We start from the raw sequence: 17537 nt of genomic DNA on the forward strand, positions 1-17537 counted from the left end.
TGCAACAGCTTTAATCTATGTGGAACAAAAATGGGGCTGTTGTGGTCTTGGCTCTTCTAAATCATTCATTGTGTCCTAGCCACTGTCTTTCTGGTTCTTGAAGGGTGGCAGAATATGCCACCTCAAAATATGCCACATTGGCACAAGGATTATTTAGAGCTAAAGATGCTTTTAAAAAGCAGCAGGTGCAAAAAGGGTATTCCAATCCCCATTTTTCTTCCTGAAAAGAGGAGATAAAAACTCCCATGTGAAGATGCCCTCCTTATACTAGGAGAAGAGAAACATTTGACAAGGAAAAAATTCTGAACTATCTTAAATTAAATTACAGCAGGGTAGGAAGAAGGGACAAGAAAGTTAATCAGTTAAAAACCTCAAGGAAAAAGCAACATGACCGCTTATTTTCCTAAATGTATGTTGAAACTTTGAATTGACTTCCAGGAGGCTGTTTCCAAGGTTATTTAGATAGAAGAACCAATGCATGAACTTTCCTGACTATTGCCCACAACCAATCCAGAAAGAGCAACTTCCTTACAGACTATACACCTATCCCAGAATTTGTTCTGCTTTGCTTTTTCCTGACCCCTCTATCTATAGCCAATGTAAATTCTTTCAGAAGAATTTCTTCCCCAAACTCATTGCATAAAAGAGCCTCATCAACCTCAGGATGTCAGACATGTTTGTCTTTCCCACCTAGCTCAACTGTTGGCAGTTTAGAGTGCATACCCCAGGAACTGGTCCTTTTTCTGGCTAGCATATGGTTCAATCAACTTTTCTTTCAGGAAAACTTTGGGCTTCAAAAGTTTTTGTTTCACACTCTTCAATGGAGTATCAAAGCCAAGAGGATCTTGTATTAAATAGATCTTGTTAAAGTAATTCTTATCTTCCTTCAGCCTCCTCATAAAGCTTAATGACTTTTCCACATTTGCCTTTCTTTGTTCAATCTAATGTAAAAGCTGTAGGTTTTGCCATTTTTTAGGGCTTCATTTTCTTATGAGAGCTCCTGTGTCATGTAAAACATGTAAATTTGTATACTTTTCTCCTGGTAATCTGTCTTATATCCTTTTAATTCCCAGGCCCAGCTGAAAGACCCTAAGAAGGTAGGGTTAAAATTTTGCCTCACCTACATTCTCAGCTGTCTTCTCTAGAACCTGTTTATAGACAAAAGTGTCCTGGTGTTACTTAGCTCACAGGTGTTAAGAGGAAGATGAACAGTATTTGTAACATTTCTTTATATACCATCTGCTGTCTATTTTCCAAGCATCACTGTGAAAAGAAGAAACCATCTTGCTGGCCAATTTCTTCCTACACCTGATTAGATGATCATTTTGCCCATCTTTTTTTGAGTGACTTTGTCATTGTTTAGACTTCATTGTTAGGCAATAGTAACTCGACAGAACTCTGAGACCTAGAGTTTATTCTTTCCTTTTGTTTTTTTTAAGGAATTTACTTCCTTTGTATGTGAGTCAGAACAGAGTAGCTGCAGATGCCCAGAAATGGGAATTTGCTAGTGCATCATCTGTATTCAAATATCACAGCACATGAACACATAACACTTCTGGCAAAGATGGAGACATAGGTAGATGTTGGGAACCATCCTGCCTGGTTTCAGGGACTGTAGTTTTGCCGACAGGTGAGAAGGCCCCAAGGCTGGAGCTGAGCAAGGAGGTCTTGAAAAAAATAGGCCACTGAGGAGACAAAATCTGTCTCCCTGGCAGGGGCACAGCCCCTGCCTTCCTCACATCACCCTGCCTGGCACTGGAGGATGGCTCATTAGTCAACGACGATGGCGGGGCAACCTAAGACAGGCACAGTCACATAGAAGACATCAGGGAAGGACTTGGGGGACATGGAGAAGGGGCAAAAGACCCTCACCCCTTGGCTTTGTCATGGCTGGCATCCTCATTCTGTCTGAAAGAAGTCTCCATATCTCTTGGCTGCTCTGCTCTACCTGCCTGGCTCAGGCTTGAAACAGTATGAAAAGTAGGTACAGCCCTAAATTGGATCAGGCAGTTCCCAGGACAATTAGGTCTGCAAAAGGAATGTATTACATCTTATGAAACTTACTTTACTAAGAATGCCCTCAAGTTAATGAGTATTGATATTTGGAGACTGAACATAGAATGTGATCAGTTTCCCAGGTGTCAGGGCCAAATGCGTGCCACCCTGTCTACCAGACCCTGACCTGAGGCAAATCTCTTGTGTTCCTTCAATCATTATCTATGATCTCTATCTGTTTTCTGTAAATGCAGCCTTTTGACATTGATTAGTGAGCTTTGCATGTAAGCTGTATACCCCTGCACTTATCATTCTCAATAAAAGCCACTTCAAGAGAAGGGTTTAGGGCATTCTCCACTAGAGGGAATCACCACCCCCTTTTCCTGGCAGACTGAGAAGTGTTTGGAACGACTTATTTTAGTTTCCTCCATCTGCGGTGACCTGGGGGGACTCTGTGCAGGACGCAGTACCCCCCACATCTGGCGGCCGAACAGGGACCCCCCCCCCCAATCAGGTAGATACACTTTGCCTCCTCTCACAACCAAAAGAAGGACAACAACAAATTTAAAAACAAAAAATAACCGAAACTGCCAGAAAATTGAACTCTATGGAAGTCCAACAACCAAGGAGCTAGAGAAGAAACATTCATCCAGACTTGTAGGAGGTGTGGAGACGAGCAGTCAGGGCAGAGAGGACACCCAGCAAGGCAGCAGCTGGAGGACCAGGCAGGAGAGGAAGTGGGTGTGGACTGGGCAGTCCCACATTTGTGTGTGGATAAACCATGAGGAACAGCGGGAGAGTGAGACAGACTGCACAACCGAAGATTCCAGCACAAGAAAAACAAGTCTCAAACACTCTGGAGGTAAAACCTGTGTGCTGTGTCAGCAGGAGAAACTCCCAGCCTCATAGGAGAATCCATTGGAGAGACCCATGGGATCCTAGAACATACACAAACACAACCACCCAGGAATCAGCACTAGAAGGGCCCAATTTGCTTGTGGGTAGTAGGGGAAGTGACTGAAAGCCAACCGAGAGCCAAGCAAGTGGCATTGTTCCCTCTCAGATCCCTGCCCCCACACACAGCTTCATAACACAGAGACCTGGGTTGCTCTACCCTGGCCAATACCTAAATCACCACCCCTTCCAATATAACGACACACTGAGGCAAAGAAATATGCCCCAAATGAAAGAACAGACCAAAGCTCCAAAAATAGAACTAAGCAATGAACAGATAGCCAACCTATCAGATGCACAGTTCAAAACACTGGTAATCAGGATGCTCACTGAATTGGTTGAGTATGATCACAAAATGGAGCAAAAGGTGAAGGCTACGCAAAGTGAAATAAAGAAAAATATACAGGGAACCAACAGTAATAGGAAGGAAAATAGGACTCAAATCAACGATTGAGAGCAGAAGGAAGAAATAAACATTCAAATGGAACAGAACAAAGAAACAAGAATTCAAAAAAATGAGGAGAGGCTTAGGAACCTCTGGGACAACTTTAAACATTCCAACATCTGAACCATAGGGGTGCCAGAAGGAGAAGAAGAAAAGCAAGAATGTGAAAGCTTATTTGAAAAAATAATGGAGAACTTTCCCAATCTGGCCAAGGAAATCGACTTCCAGGAGATCCCGGAAGCTCAGAGAGTCCCAAAGAAGTTGGACCCAAGGAAGCACACACCAAGGCATAGATGAAAGATGAAAGATAAGGAGAGAATCTTAAAAGCAGCAAGAGTAAAGGAGACAGTTATCTACAAAGGAGTTTCCATAAGACTATCAGCTGAGTTCTCAAAAGAAGCCTTGCAGGCAAGAAGGGGCTGGAAAGAAGTATTCAAAGTCATGAAAGACAAGGACCTATACCCAAGATAACTCTATCCAGCAAAGCTATCATTTAGAATGGAAGGGCAGATAAAGTGCTTCCCAGATAAGGTAAAGTTAAAGGAGTTCATCATGATCAAGCCCTTATTATATGAAATGTTAAAGGGACTTATATAAGAAAAAGAAGATCAAAAACTATGAACCATAAAATGACAACAAACTCACCGCTATCAACAACTGAACCTAAAAAAAACCCCAAAAAAACAAAATAAGTAAACAACTGGAAGAGGAACAGAATCACAGAAATGGAGATGAGAGGGGAGGGGGTGGGGGGAGAATGGGGGAAAAGGTATAGGGAATAAGCAACAGAAATAGTAGTTACAAAATAGGCAGAGGGAGGTTAAGAATAGTATAGGAAATGGAGGAGCCAAAGAACTTATAGGTACGACCCATGGACATGAACTAAGCAGGGGGGAATGTTGGAGGGTTGGGTGGTGCACGGTGGGGAATAAAGGTGAGAAAAAAATGAGACAACTGTAATAGCATAATCAATAAAATATATATTATAAATAAATAAATAAATAAAATCTTTTTAAAAAAAACAGATACCACAGCATGTCTACGGTATAAACCACAGATACTAACTTGCCAGTTTCCTGCTCGTTGGGTGGCATTTTTTCAGAGCTGTGCCTAAAGTCTCTAAGATCAGTGTCATTACATCTTTTACCTTCTATGGAAAGGCTGCATTCTGGAAATATTTGCAAACAAAGGCCTGGCACAGGGAGAACTTCAGGCAGCAAACCACACCCTATGTATAAAATTGTCAGTATATGCAAAAGTATGATTCTTTAAGGAAGTAAAACTTATACTTGACTCAATCCCTAATCTCTTATTTTCTAGAGCAGAGAATGACACAAATTAGAGTCTCTCTATAAACAAAGCCATTTAGTCACTGTAGCAATATTTATTTGAGAAGTAAATTGTAGGGGTTTTTTTTTTTAATGAATTAGGCAATGTTTGGCTTGAGAAAAATAGAGTATAGTGATTAAATGTCCTGACTGTAGAGCTGAACTCCTGGGTGTAGAATCTGTCAACATAAGAAACATCCAAACTTGTAAGAATTTTTATCGGTTTATGTGAGTCAAACTGACAATAATTGCCAGGAAGCAAAACCTCAAAGGATTGAGAAAATGCTCTGGAAAATGACAGTTTTGTACCTTATATTATACATTACAATCAAAAGAGGAGAGGTGTAAGTGGGTTACATGAAATCCATTTGTGATACATTAGGGAGGCAGGAAAAGGCAAAACAGAGAAATCTGTGGTATTGAATAAAAAATAAAATGATATACACATTCTTTTACACAGGTGAGCACAGGATAGTTAATAGTCAACAATTAACATGATAACAATAACAATAAGGGGATTTGTGGGCAGTGCCTGTGCTTTGAGGGTCAGGAAAAAGGAAATTTGATATTCCAAATGTATGTTATCATAAATGCAAAAAGGCAATAAACAGGCTCAGTTAAGGTAAAGATTAACTTTTGTCTAGGACATGACTGCCTGCCATGACCTGTTTTTAGTGAAAAAGTTTTCTTATTTCACACCATCCTGTGTGATTACTTTAGGTCTCTGACTTTGTAAGGCCTCCCTTGAGCTTCTCAAGTGTAGCATGTGTCCCTTTTTGTCCACAAATTTGAGAACTACCACTTATTGTCTCTGTGACCTTGGCGAAGTTATTTATCCTTGTGCCTCAGTTTCCCACAGGTAAAATGGAAATGTCAATAATACCACCTACTTCACAAAGATGCAACGAAGCTGAGTGAGTTAATATTTAAGTGCCTAGCATAGTTTCTGGCCCATAGTAATCCCTATCTTAAAGGCTTACCTCTAAGTTTGTTAAATATGAAAGAAAAAAAAATAAAGTGGAAGACTTCCCAGAACCAATAATAATACTTACCTTCTGATTTTGAAGATATACTAATATCCCAAACACTTTATAAATGTTATTTCCAAACCTCACAAGATGGGTATTAATGTCTCCATTTTACAGATGAGGACATGAAAAATTGGGAAATTTAATTAAACTGCTAAGAATACTTAAGTAATGGAGTTGGGAATTCTAACCCAGTGTGTCTAATTCCAAAACATATGCCCTTCCACTGTGCAACATTGTTTCCTAAATCTTCTTATACATCTTCTAGATTTATGTATATCCACACTGTTTTAGAATTGGTCTTAAGAATCATTTGGCATCACTTCTTGGCCTTTGGATTAAGATCAACTGTAATAGCTGTTCTTTTCAGTGTTGCTATCCAAAGACACTATGTTCATGGACAGACCAAGAGGATATTATGCTAAATGAAGTAAGTCGGACAAAGACAAATACCATATGATTTCATTTATGTGTGGAATCTAAATGAACAAAACAGAAACTCATAGATACAGAGGACAAACTGATGGTTGCCAGATGGGAGGGTGGTTGGAGGCTGGGTGAAAACGCTGAAGGGATTAAAAAATACAAATTGGAAGTTACAAAGTAGTCATAGAGATGTAAAGCAAAAAGAGGAATATAGTCAATAATATTATAATGGTGTCAGGTGGGTACTAGACTTATGAGGGAGGAATCACTTCATAAGTTATATGGATATCTAACTGTAACAGGGTTGGTTTGGCCGATCACTGGGAGCAGAGGAGAGGGACCCCAGAAATGGCACAGGAGTGGACAACTCCCCCCAAGAAGGGAGGGCATTGCAGGAATTGTGCAAGGCAGCGTGGGATTGAAACTGGAGCTGGGGGTTAATAGGCTTCCATGCCCCCAGGCAACTGTAAACAAAGCCAACACATGTGAACCAGCATGCGTTACCCCAGCAGCTGGCAAGCTCATAACACATGCCGTACAGAGCATACACAGGCTGTGGGGGCCAAACACCCTGCCTTGGCCTGAGAAGTTTGTGCCCAGTGTGTGGCTGGAAAACTCCTGCCCCCTTCTGAAAAATGACAGCTGGAAGAGGGGCAAAGCACTGTGTGGCTGACGAACATGGCAGACATTAGCCCACATGAGTTGAAAAGTGGATGCTCTGTCTCGCATGGGTCTCTGGGCCGAGACTTCAAAAACAGAACACATGGGAAAACATGTGCTCTTTCCCCTCACCTCACTAGCTGGTCAGGCTCAGGGGGCCCATATTCTTGGGCCGGTGGGCCCTGGAGGCCTCATGGTGTGGGAGCATTCCTGGCGCCCCCCAAACCGAAAGCATGGCAGTGCTGGCTGTGCTGCATGGCCCTGCCTGGCCAGGTGCACACAGACTTGTGAAAGATACGTGAGACCAGATGGCGACTGGGACCCACCTGAGCTACCTGAATGATAACGTTGCAGATATCTGCATTTCTGGAAGGATGGTACTTTCAGTTGAGAGAAGGGATTTCAGGTGCTTCCTTGAACTGATCTGGTCTGACAATGGGTGGCAGGATTATTTGTTGTGGCGGTGTTTTAAGGGGAGGAGGGCTCTGAGGCAGGAACCTGCCACTATTCCAAAACTGTATAGCTTTTAAATAAACAACCACTTTCCTTTTTCACCAAATTTCTGTCTCCAGAGTTTGCCTATTAGGCAGTGAGCAATAGAACCCCATTAACTGTTCTGTAACAGCACTGGCTGGTCTGTAACAGAACCGCTATACTGTATAGCTGAAATTGAAATAATATTTATTGGTAGCTGTAATCAAAATTTTTTTTAATTTAACAAAAATAAAACAAAAACAGACTCATAGAAACAGAGACCAAATAAATAGTTACCAGAAGGGAGAGGTTGGGGGACAAGTGGAAAAAAAAGGAAATATAGTCAATATTGTATTTTGCCATGGATAAGGCACGCCCACATTTTGTGTGCATCCTATGCAGGATTATTATAACTATGTATAATGCTCATCTTTATCCCCCAAAAATTTGGGCAAAAAAGGGCGCATTATACATGGCAAAATAGGGTAATGCTGTGATAAGTTTACATGGTGACAGATGATTAGTAGAATTAGTGGGGTGACCACATTGTAAAATATAAAAATATTGACCCACTATATCGTACACCTTAAATTAATATAACCAATATAAAATTATATATACCAACTATACTTAAATAAAAATAAGTAAGTAAAAAAATAAAATAAGAATAAAAGATAAGGAAAAAAATAAAGCCTCTGACTGGGAAAATGTCACTTTGCCCAACCCCACTGTCCTTTCACAAATAGGTGAATAGAGATCATAAGAAGTTAAGTGACTTTCCCAAGGCTACCTTAATTACTTAATGATTATTCAACCAACTATTTGATGGCAAGGAGAGAAATAAACAGTTACACATATTTCTTACCACAGTGCCTTTCAGATAGTAAGTAACCCATGCTAGCTATTTCTATCATTGTTCATTCACTTAACATTCATATTTTTTACAAGTTTGGTCCCTGGGAATACAAAAATGAACAAGATATGAGTTCTTTTGAAGCTCACACTAGCTTTCCAATGTGAAAGCCACTCACTACATGTGGCTACTGAGCACTTGAAATGTGGCAGTTTGGAATGTTCTGTAACCAATTAAAAATACATAGGATTTTGAAAACTTACAAAAAATGAGGTAAAATATGTCATTAATAAATGTTATATTAGTTACATGTTGAAATGAGAATATTTGGGATATATTGTGTTAAATAAAAATATTAAAATTCTCTTTATCTGTTTCATTTTACTCTTTTTAAAAGTGGCTACAAAATAAGTTAAAATTACATGTAGCTTGTATTTCTATTGGACAGTATTGGTCAGGAAAGCAAAAAGATGAATGCAATAAAATATAAGTGCTATGAGAAAAGTCAATAAAATGTTTCATGGGAGCACAGAGGAGAAACTTAATATGGGAGTCAAAAAGGGCTTCACAGAGGAGGAAATATTTGAATCCCCCAAAATTAACAAGAGCATTGTCAGGTGAGTATTTTCCAGCCAGAAGATGAGCATGTAAGAATGTGTCACGTAAACATTGAAAAAGTAACCAAGAAGTTGAAATGTGATAAATAGTTCGACTCTTCTCAAGTCAAAGAGGGCCAGAGTGCTTGATGAAAGGAATTAGATATGAAGTTGGAAAAACACATTGCAGAAAGATTATGAAAAGCCTTGCAGGCCACGAACTATTGAAATTTTTTATAAAGAGGACTGGTGTTATTTTATTTAAGCTTTAGAAAGATAACTCTAGTGGCCATATGGAGGTTGGACTGAAAGTAGGAAAAAGGCTTGGGATGGGAACATGGGAAACAAACACAGGAGATTTAGACGGCCATAGTTTGGTCGATGGTAATGGGAACTCAGAAGAAGAGAAGGCCACAAAAGACTTCTCAGTCCAGCAGAACTGATTAAACCTGGTAACTTTCTTGGGCAAGCAAAGAAGAGAGGGGTTAAGAAACACAGCCAGCTATATTTGCACATGTCTAATAGTGACATTTCTTTCTGGTCAACAAATATTTATTGAAGGGCTACTTATGTGCCAGGCAGTAGGTAGTAGTGCTTACAGGACTTTTGCCAACAATGTCTTAACACTATGTGAGTATGTTTAAAACGTGTACTAGGGATCAGAATAGAACGAGTTATTAAATCTACATTTAATTATAGGCTCACTAATAACACTTTTATTTTACTTCTGTGGAATTATGTCTTATCGTCAAGGAACTTCAAGGATCAAAACTCTTGTGCCAAGGTGAGAGTGGGGGTTCCTCATCTGCTGAGATAGCCAGCTGGAGCAGGAATCTGATCCCTGAGGGAAGAGGTCAGCCCTCACACTGACAGATGTAAAGTGCTACTATCAAGTTTAGGAAAGGATGTGAAGAAACGAATCCTTTCATAAATTGCTTGTAAATCAGTACATTGCATTTTGAAAAGCAATTTGGCACTTCGCAGTGAAATTAAAAATGTGCATTGCATGGATCTCAGTCATTGGATTTCTGTATCCCCAAGCAGTGCTCTGTAAAACAAGCACTAAATCTGGGCTTACCTGTAGCAGTAAGACAACAATTTTAACAGTCAAAATTTCTTTTATGTCAAGTGTGTACTTACTGTAGTAATCACCAAAAAATTATGTTAGTAATGTTTGAGCAATGAAGAGGGAAAAAATGTTCAACAATCTTAGTTTTCATTCTGGCCCATTAGGACATTCTCTGCATGCGTTATGCTTGACTCACTAAGTCGTTTTCAATATAGGGTTTGGTGAACTTTGAGTTGTGAAGGAGGGCTGCCAGTTAAACAAGTTACTAAAAATTATTGACAACTAGGTTAGAGTCATGTTGGTCAGAAGAACTTGAAGTTCAAGCCAAAGTTTTAGAAACTATAAAAAGTGAGAAAGCGGAAGGACCTAATACTTAAAATGCAAATGACACAAGTATTTATTTCTGAAAAGAAAAGTGGCAATTCAGGTTACACAGGCTTCAAATATAGAATGATAAGGAATGTGCACAAAGATTAAAGAAAAATTAGTGTTGCAGGAGGGAGAGAATTAAGTTTTTTTCCTTCAACACAGTAAAAATATGGTAGAAGCTGGATTCTAGAGTCCTTGTTTATTGGTGTGGTGCCCTATTTTTTCCAGAATAGAGCCACAACTTTGACTAAAAGAAAACATCAAGGGGACTGAAGGAATATCACTTTTGAAACTGGTATTCATATTATTTAAGAAAGTAAAAGAGATGCCAAGATATCAGAAATTGGTTTTATTGTATAAAGCAAGCACACTGTTATGGAAGGCAGTGCTAAGAGAGCTTGCTGCCAGGAGGCCTATTGAGCTGGAACAACGACATGGATAAAGGGAGATGGGTGTGGGGGTGAGGATGGGTCAGAGTTGAAGAGGGTAGCTACCAGATGGTAAAATCCGAACTCGAGGCTTCCTAGTCCAGATAGTAGACTTTGGACCCTAGAATGAACAGGTTCTCAGAGATTTTGTAACTAAACTTAATGAGGTTAGTGCAATTGACATGAATGCCAGTTGACTGATTTATAGTTAGTCAATATATCTCTCTAGGGACAGTATGTTCATGTGCCCCCTTCAGTGCATCACTTTTCCCAGGACCACAGACATTTGTAGGTTGAGTTGATAATACAAAAGTTGTTGAGTGAACAACAAAGGAGACAATTAGATCTGAGGCCTATTTCAGCTAGTTCAGCCTGGGGAAATAATCCTGACCCACAGAAATACATTTTTGTTGTACTAAACGCTCTATCAGAATTTGATTTTCTGAACCTGCTTATACTTTTGGAATAATTTTACTTTTACTAAGAAGTTGCAAGTAAAATTTTACTTTTACTAAGAAGTAGCTTCCAGGGTTCCCATATACCCTTCACCCAGCTTCCCTTCGTGTGACATCTTACACAATCATGGTACAGCTGTCAAAGCTAAGAAATTAACATTGATCTAATACTATTAACTATGAGTTTTATTCAGATTTTACCAATTTTTCAGCTAATGTCTTTTTTCTATTTGAAGATCCAACCCAGGGTACCACATTGCATTTAATCCTGTTTCCTTAATCCTATCCAGTCTTTGACAATTTCTTAGTCTCTCATTCTTTTTCATGGCTTTGACATTTTTGAAGAGTACTGGTCAGATATTTTTCATAATGTCCTTTGGTTTGGGTTGTTCTCAGGATTATACCACAGTTAACAGTTTGGGGGAAACTTACTGCAAAGGTGAATTGCCTTTTCCTCACATATTATCAGAGGGTATGTGATATCAACATGATTTATCACTGATGATGTTAACCTTAGTCATTTGGTTAAGGGAGAGCCTGCTTGTTTTCCTTTATTTTTCTTTCCCATACTCTGTTCTTTGGAGGCGAGTTACTAAATAAAGCCCACACTCAAGAAGAAGGGAATTAAGCTCTACATCCTGAAGTGGGAAGTATCTATAAATATTATTCTGAATTCTCCTCCAGGGAAAATTTGTTCTTTCTCCAGCACTTATCTGTCTACTTATTTATTCAATTGTTTATACCAGTATGTGTTCATGGATATTTATTTTATTCTTTGGGTTATAATATTTTTGTTTAAATTGCTCCAGCTTTGGCCAAATTTTCCCAGCTTCGAGGCCTCTTTCATGTTACCTTTGTCCCTTTATGAGGGTTTATTCTAGTCTTCTCTCCTTGATTAATTTTTAACTTTATTCTCTGACAGTGAAGCAATTTCAAAAATTCTCATTCATACCAAGTGGAGTATTAGATAATAGATAGATAGATAGATAGATAGATAGATAGATGTTGTTTTTTGTCTTTAGCTTTAAGGTATCCAATCCAAACATGGTTTTCCAAAGTTACTTAGGTTAGCTCCTTTTTCCCCCACTTCCTTTATTGAAGTGATATCATACATTTGTAATATAATTAATCCATCTGTCACTCTCTGTATTCCATCCTGGGAACATCTTGGTTGACATTTTTTAAATTTACATGCAGAAAATTCATTATTTGTGATGCATAACTCTATGGGTTTTGATAAATATCACACAGAATGTTTTTATCACCCTAGAAATTACTCTGTGCATCCCCTTTATATTCTGAACTCCTTTAAAATACTAGTTCTCCCTAATAATTGATTCATACACTTTAACTATAGCTGTTCTCAGGGCCTAGGAGACATTTTGCTGGCTTCTCATATGTGCTGAGTTGGTAAGTTTGGGGTTCAGAGGGCAGCATTCTTTCTCATTTCTAAGGTTTTGGTAGGCTCTTCACTGCTGCTCACTCCACTGCCATGTAGTAACTATATAGCTTGTTCATGAAATTATAACGACCAAAAACTTATGTCTTAAGAATTCATTGAGGGCTGCACTATGCGACCTTTCCATCTCCTTCATCATATCCTGTCAGAGTAAGGCATGAAAAACTTTGCTGGGAAGTAAAGATGTATATTTAATATATTATTTACAGTTACTGAGGACTTTGCATTTGTGCAATGAGTAACTCCCAGAACTATCTGTAAGGGTCCTGTTTTTTCAGACATCAGAACCCAGTCTTCAAATGTTAAAAATGGTTCACTATAGATATCTTCCTATAGTAGTTCCTTAACCTTTCTTGGCCAATTTCAGATCCTCCTAGACTCTTTAGAGAATATGGTGAAAGCTATAAACACTTTTCCCAGAAAAATGTATGAACATCCATCCACTCAAAATGCTATATATAGTTGGACAATCTTCATGAACCCTCTGCGCGCCACCCCCAATGGGAGATCCCCTAGAGGTCCATAAATTCTGCGTTAAGAAACTTGATCTAAACACTAAGGCAGGTGAATGAAACACAAAGGATTTGTTGATAATTAATGGGTGTATTTTACTATAGAGTTAAATGCAGTAATGTTACGATGATTAATTTTATGTGTCAATTTGGCTAGGATATGATCTCCAGTTGCTCAGTCTAAATGTTCTATTAGGATATTTTTTACATGTGATTAACATTGAAATTAGTAGACTTTGAGTAGAGCATATCACTTTCCATAATACAAGTGGGCCTCATTCAATCAGTTGAAAGCCTTATTAAGAGCAAAGACAGAGGTTTCCTGAGGAAGAAAGAATTCTCAGGACTGCAACATCAATTTTTACTTGAATTGCCATCTTGTCATCCTGCCCTACAAATTTCAGACTTGCCAACCCTACCCCCCATTGCATGAGACAATTTATTTAAAAATCTCTCACACACACACACACACACACACACACACACAATCTCCTATTGTTTCTGTTTCTGTGGAAAACCCTAAGACATACATAAAAATGTAACAAATGCACAGTAAATTTCCATAGAAATGTCAAGTGTCCTTCTCACTATGAAAAATTATGAAACCTCTTACTTAGTGTTTAGCCAGGTATTGCCTCTGTTTGGTTCAGTTTTGATTCCCCTTGTCTTTGTGTTGTCCAAGTCCAACAGATTGTCGTTGCCATGTCTCATGCTGTTCTTATTTTTTGTCAGTCTGCATTTGGATATTTTATTGGTGCTGTAACAAGTTAGCACAGACTTAATGGCTTAAAACAGCACAAATCTGTTGTCTTACAGTTCTGGAAATCAGGACTAAAAATGTGTGTCACTAGGGCTACATTCCTTCTGTGGGCTTCAGAGATGAATCTGTTCCCTTGTCCTTTTTAGTTTGCAGAAGTCACCTGAATTCCTTGGCTAATGGTGCTTCTTTCATCATTTCAACTTCTTTCATTGTCGAATTTCTTATTCTGATCTTCTCTCCTCCCTTTTATAATAATTTTTGTGATTACATTGGGTCTACTAGGATAACCCAAAAATAATCTCATGGAAACTTAATCACATCTAAAAAAGCCCTTTTGCATGTAAAGTAACATTCACAGATTTCAAGGATTGGAATGTAGTATCTTTGAGGACTTTCTACCACAGATGTCTTCTTTTCTATAATAATTATTCTGTTTTACTTAATCTTTAATCTTTTTATTTACAAACTTATTAACAAAGTTAATTTTAAAAACTGTATTAATTAGTTTATTTTTCATAGGTTTATTCTTCTAGTACTCTGCAAAAGTATTTTTCACTCATTAAACACCAATTGCTTTTCTCTTTTTCTGACTGAATGATTCTGAAGCATTTCTCTCTATGTATATGAGAAATCTTCATTCTCTCTGAGTTCTATTTTGTCCTTTGCATGTCAAAGGAAGAACAGTTTAACAATCTTTCTAGTAATAAAAATAAATTATTAATCCATATTCGAGCTGCAACTGGGTATCCTCCCTTTATACGATGGTATTTAGATAGGTAGTACCTATTGTCCCCTTCATTCTTGCCAATAGAACCCTGATTTGGGTTTGAAGCTTTGACAACCAAAAATCTTTGTAGATATTGCCAAAAGTCCCCTGGAGGGACTTTTGAGGATTACTACCTTAGACCAATCAGGACAATCCAGTTCTCTATTATCAGTAATTTATTTTGGAAAGGGCATGTGATCCAGTTCTGACAAAATGGAAGGAAAGTCTCTTTAGGGCTTGGGGGTGAAAGAAAGAGGGGTTCTGAGAAATATTTTCTTTTATGAAAGAAAGAGAAAGCTGAAAAATGATAAGACCCTTTTAGTCCCTTCTCTTTCCTTGCTACCTGGGATGCTGGTATGCATGGACTTGAATCTTGGGATTATGGCAGCCATCTTGTGATTTTGAGGTATGGCAGGGCAGAAAGATGGGAAGAGCCTAGATCCTTGATGACAGTAGTTAAACCGTGGAACCACCCCTGGCTGTTGTGGCTCAGTGGATTGAGTGCTGGCCTGCAAACTTAAATGGTCGCTGGTTCGATTCCAGATCAGGGCACATGCTAAGGTTGTGGGCTGGGTCCCCAGTTGGGGCCATGTGGGGAGGCGACCAATTGATTTTAAAAAACTATGAAACCAACATTAGAACTGACTACTTCTAAGTAGTAGTTATGTAAAATAATAGAATGTCTTTATTGCTTAAGGCATTAAATGTCTTTATTGTTTAAACATTGCTAACGATTCTGTTATTTGCAGCCCAAAGCATCCTAACCAACAGGATTCAAACATGATAGAAATAGGAAGCTGCATTAAACATTCTCCTTCTCTCTGCAAATACCCAAATGATGAAAATTTAACGGTGTGTGAAATGCTTAAGAAGAAACATAGCTAACCGTTTAAATACTCTGCATATTCAGTACTAAGAAACAGAGTAAAAATATTAAAGAACGCTTTACACCTAACAAAAATTTAATAAAACTATTAATTCAATAAAGCAAGAGCTTGAATACCAGATAAAACAATAACAGGAGATGGAAAGGGAAATCTCAGAGTTAAAAAAAATCCAGAAACCAAAATAACATCAGCTATTATCTAACAGACTAATATGAAATAGCAAGAAACAAAATGGAAACCACTGAAATGAGATTTCACATAAGAAAGTCCGGTTAATCACTAGAATGATAGAGGAGAAGAAAACAAAGGTTAAAGCAGTTAGAGAGAGGTTAATCATTGCAGAGGATAAACATTATCCAACATAAGATTAATTTTTTTCTTAAAAGAGTAAGCTTTAAAAATGCAGCAGGAAAAAACAAGTATTAAAAAGAAAATGAATCTGAAAGTTAAAAGACCATCCTCTTCTAGAAAAAAGTGATATGAAATGATCAAGCTGATGTCAGATGGGTTTCTAGACTTACCTGGATGATCACTTCATAGGGCATACAAATATCTAATTGCTATGCTATACACCTAACACTAATATAATATTGCATATCAACTGTAATTGAAAAATAAATGATCAACCTGAGATGGAAAATGCCAAATTCAGTTGAATTTGAAGGACTAAAGAATGTTCTTTACACACAAAAGAAAGAAAAGTCATCCATAAGAGGAGAAAATCAAATTACCCTGACTCTTTCTTCCAAAGCAATATTCAATGCCAGAAGATAACACAGCAATATCTAGAAAGTCAAAATGTGAGACAAGACTATTACACAGCCAAATTATTTGCATTTAAGGAAGCATATTTACATTGTTAAGTTTAAAGAAACTCAGGAATCACATTACCCAAGAGCACTAGAACAAAACTACTTTCTTTTTAAAAGTTTATTTATTTTCAGAGAGAGAGGAAGGGAGAGAGAAAGAGAGGGAAAGAAATACCGATGAGTCATTGTTTCTTGCACACCCCCAACTGGAGGACCGGCCCACAAACCAGGTGTTTGACCCTTTGGTTCACAGGCTGGCACTCAATCCACTGAGCCACACCAGCCGGGACACAAAGGTACTTTTTAATAAAATCCATATATCCATGAGATTTAAGAGACGATAAAATAAAAATGTTGATGGTAAGCAACAAATACATTTAAGTATGGAATTAAATAGCTGTGATATATAGCATGGTCTAAAGTGGTGTTCACTAAATATTTGTGATGATTTTTTCTAAGTGATAGAACTATGATTATTTTTTAACTTTCTTATTAATATGTTTCTGTATTATTTGAATGCTTTTCAAAGAATATGCCATATTTTTATTTTCACAAACATAATTATTAGTCTAAATATAAATTTGTAATATAGCTTAAGTAAATTATCTCTAGAAATTTTAGGAGGAGATAAACTTTATCTGGGACATAATTTAGCTTGATTTTTATCCTTCAAATATTAAGTTCATAAGTCTACATTTGTATGTAATATTTTGTATTCTTACAACCCAGAAGTGTAGAATTATTCAGCACGAAGCAAACTTTAATTTTCTGGGCTTCAGTGCATTACTAAGGCCTTTCCAAATTCTTTGAAAAAAATAGAAGAGGAGGGAACAATTTTCAGCTCATTTTATGAAGTCAGTATTGCCCTAATACCAAAACCAGACATATCGCAAGAAAATAAGATTACAGACCACTATTCATTGTGAATATAGTCACAAAAAATCATCAGCAAAATAAGAGCTGCATATTTGTGCATTTACAAACCAAATACAGCAGCACATAGGAAAGATTACACACTATGAACAAGTGGGACTTATCCCAAGAATGTAAGGTTGGTGCAACGTACAAAGTCAATCAATATACCACATTAATAAAGTTAAAAACCACATCATCATCCCAATATTTCTGATAAAAACATTCAGTGAACTAAGACTAGAAGGAAACTGCCTTAGTCTGATAAAAGGCATCTGTTAAAACAATTATAGCTAACATCATACTTAATAGTAAAAGATTTAAAACTTTCCCCTAAGATCAGGAATAAGAC

The sequence above is a fragment of the Pteronotus mesoamericanus genome, unplaced genomic scaffold (genome assembly GCF_021234165.1).
Source record: "Pteronotus mesoamericanus isolate MK-2021 breed Mesoamerican mustached bat unplaced genomic scaffold, CSHL_Meso_final contig_90, whole genome shotgun sequence".
NCBI classification, from domain to species: domain Eukaryota; kingdom Metazoa; phylum Chordata; class Mammalia; order Chiroptera; family Mormoopidae; genus Pteronotus; species Pteronotus mesoamericanus.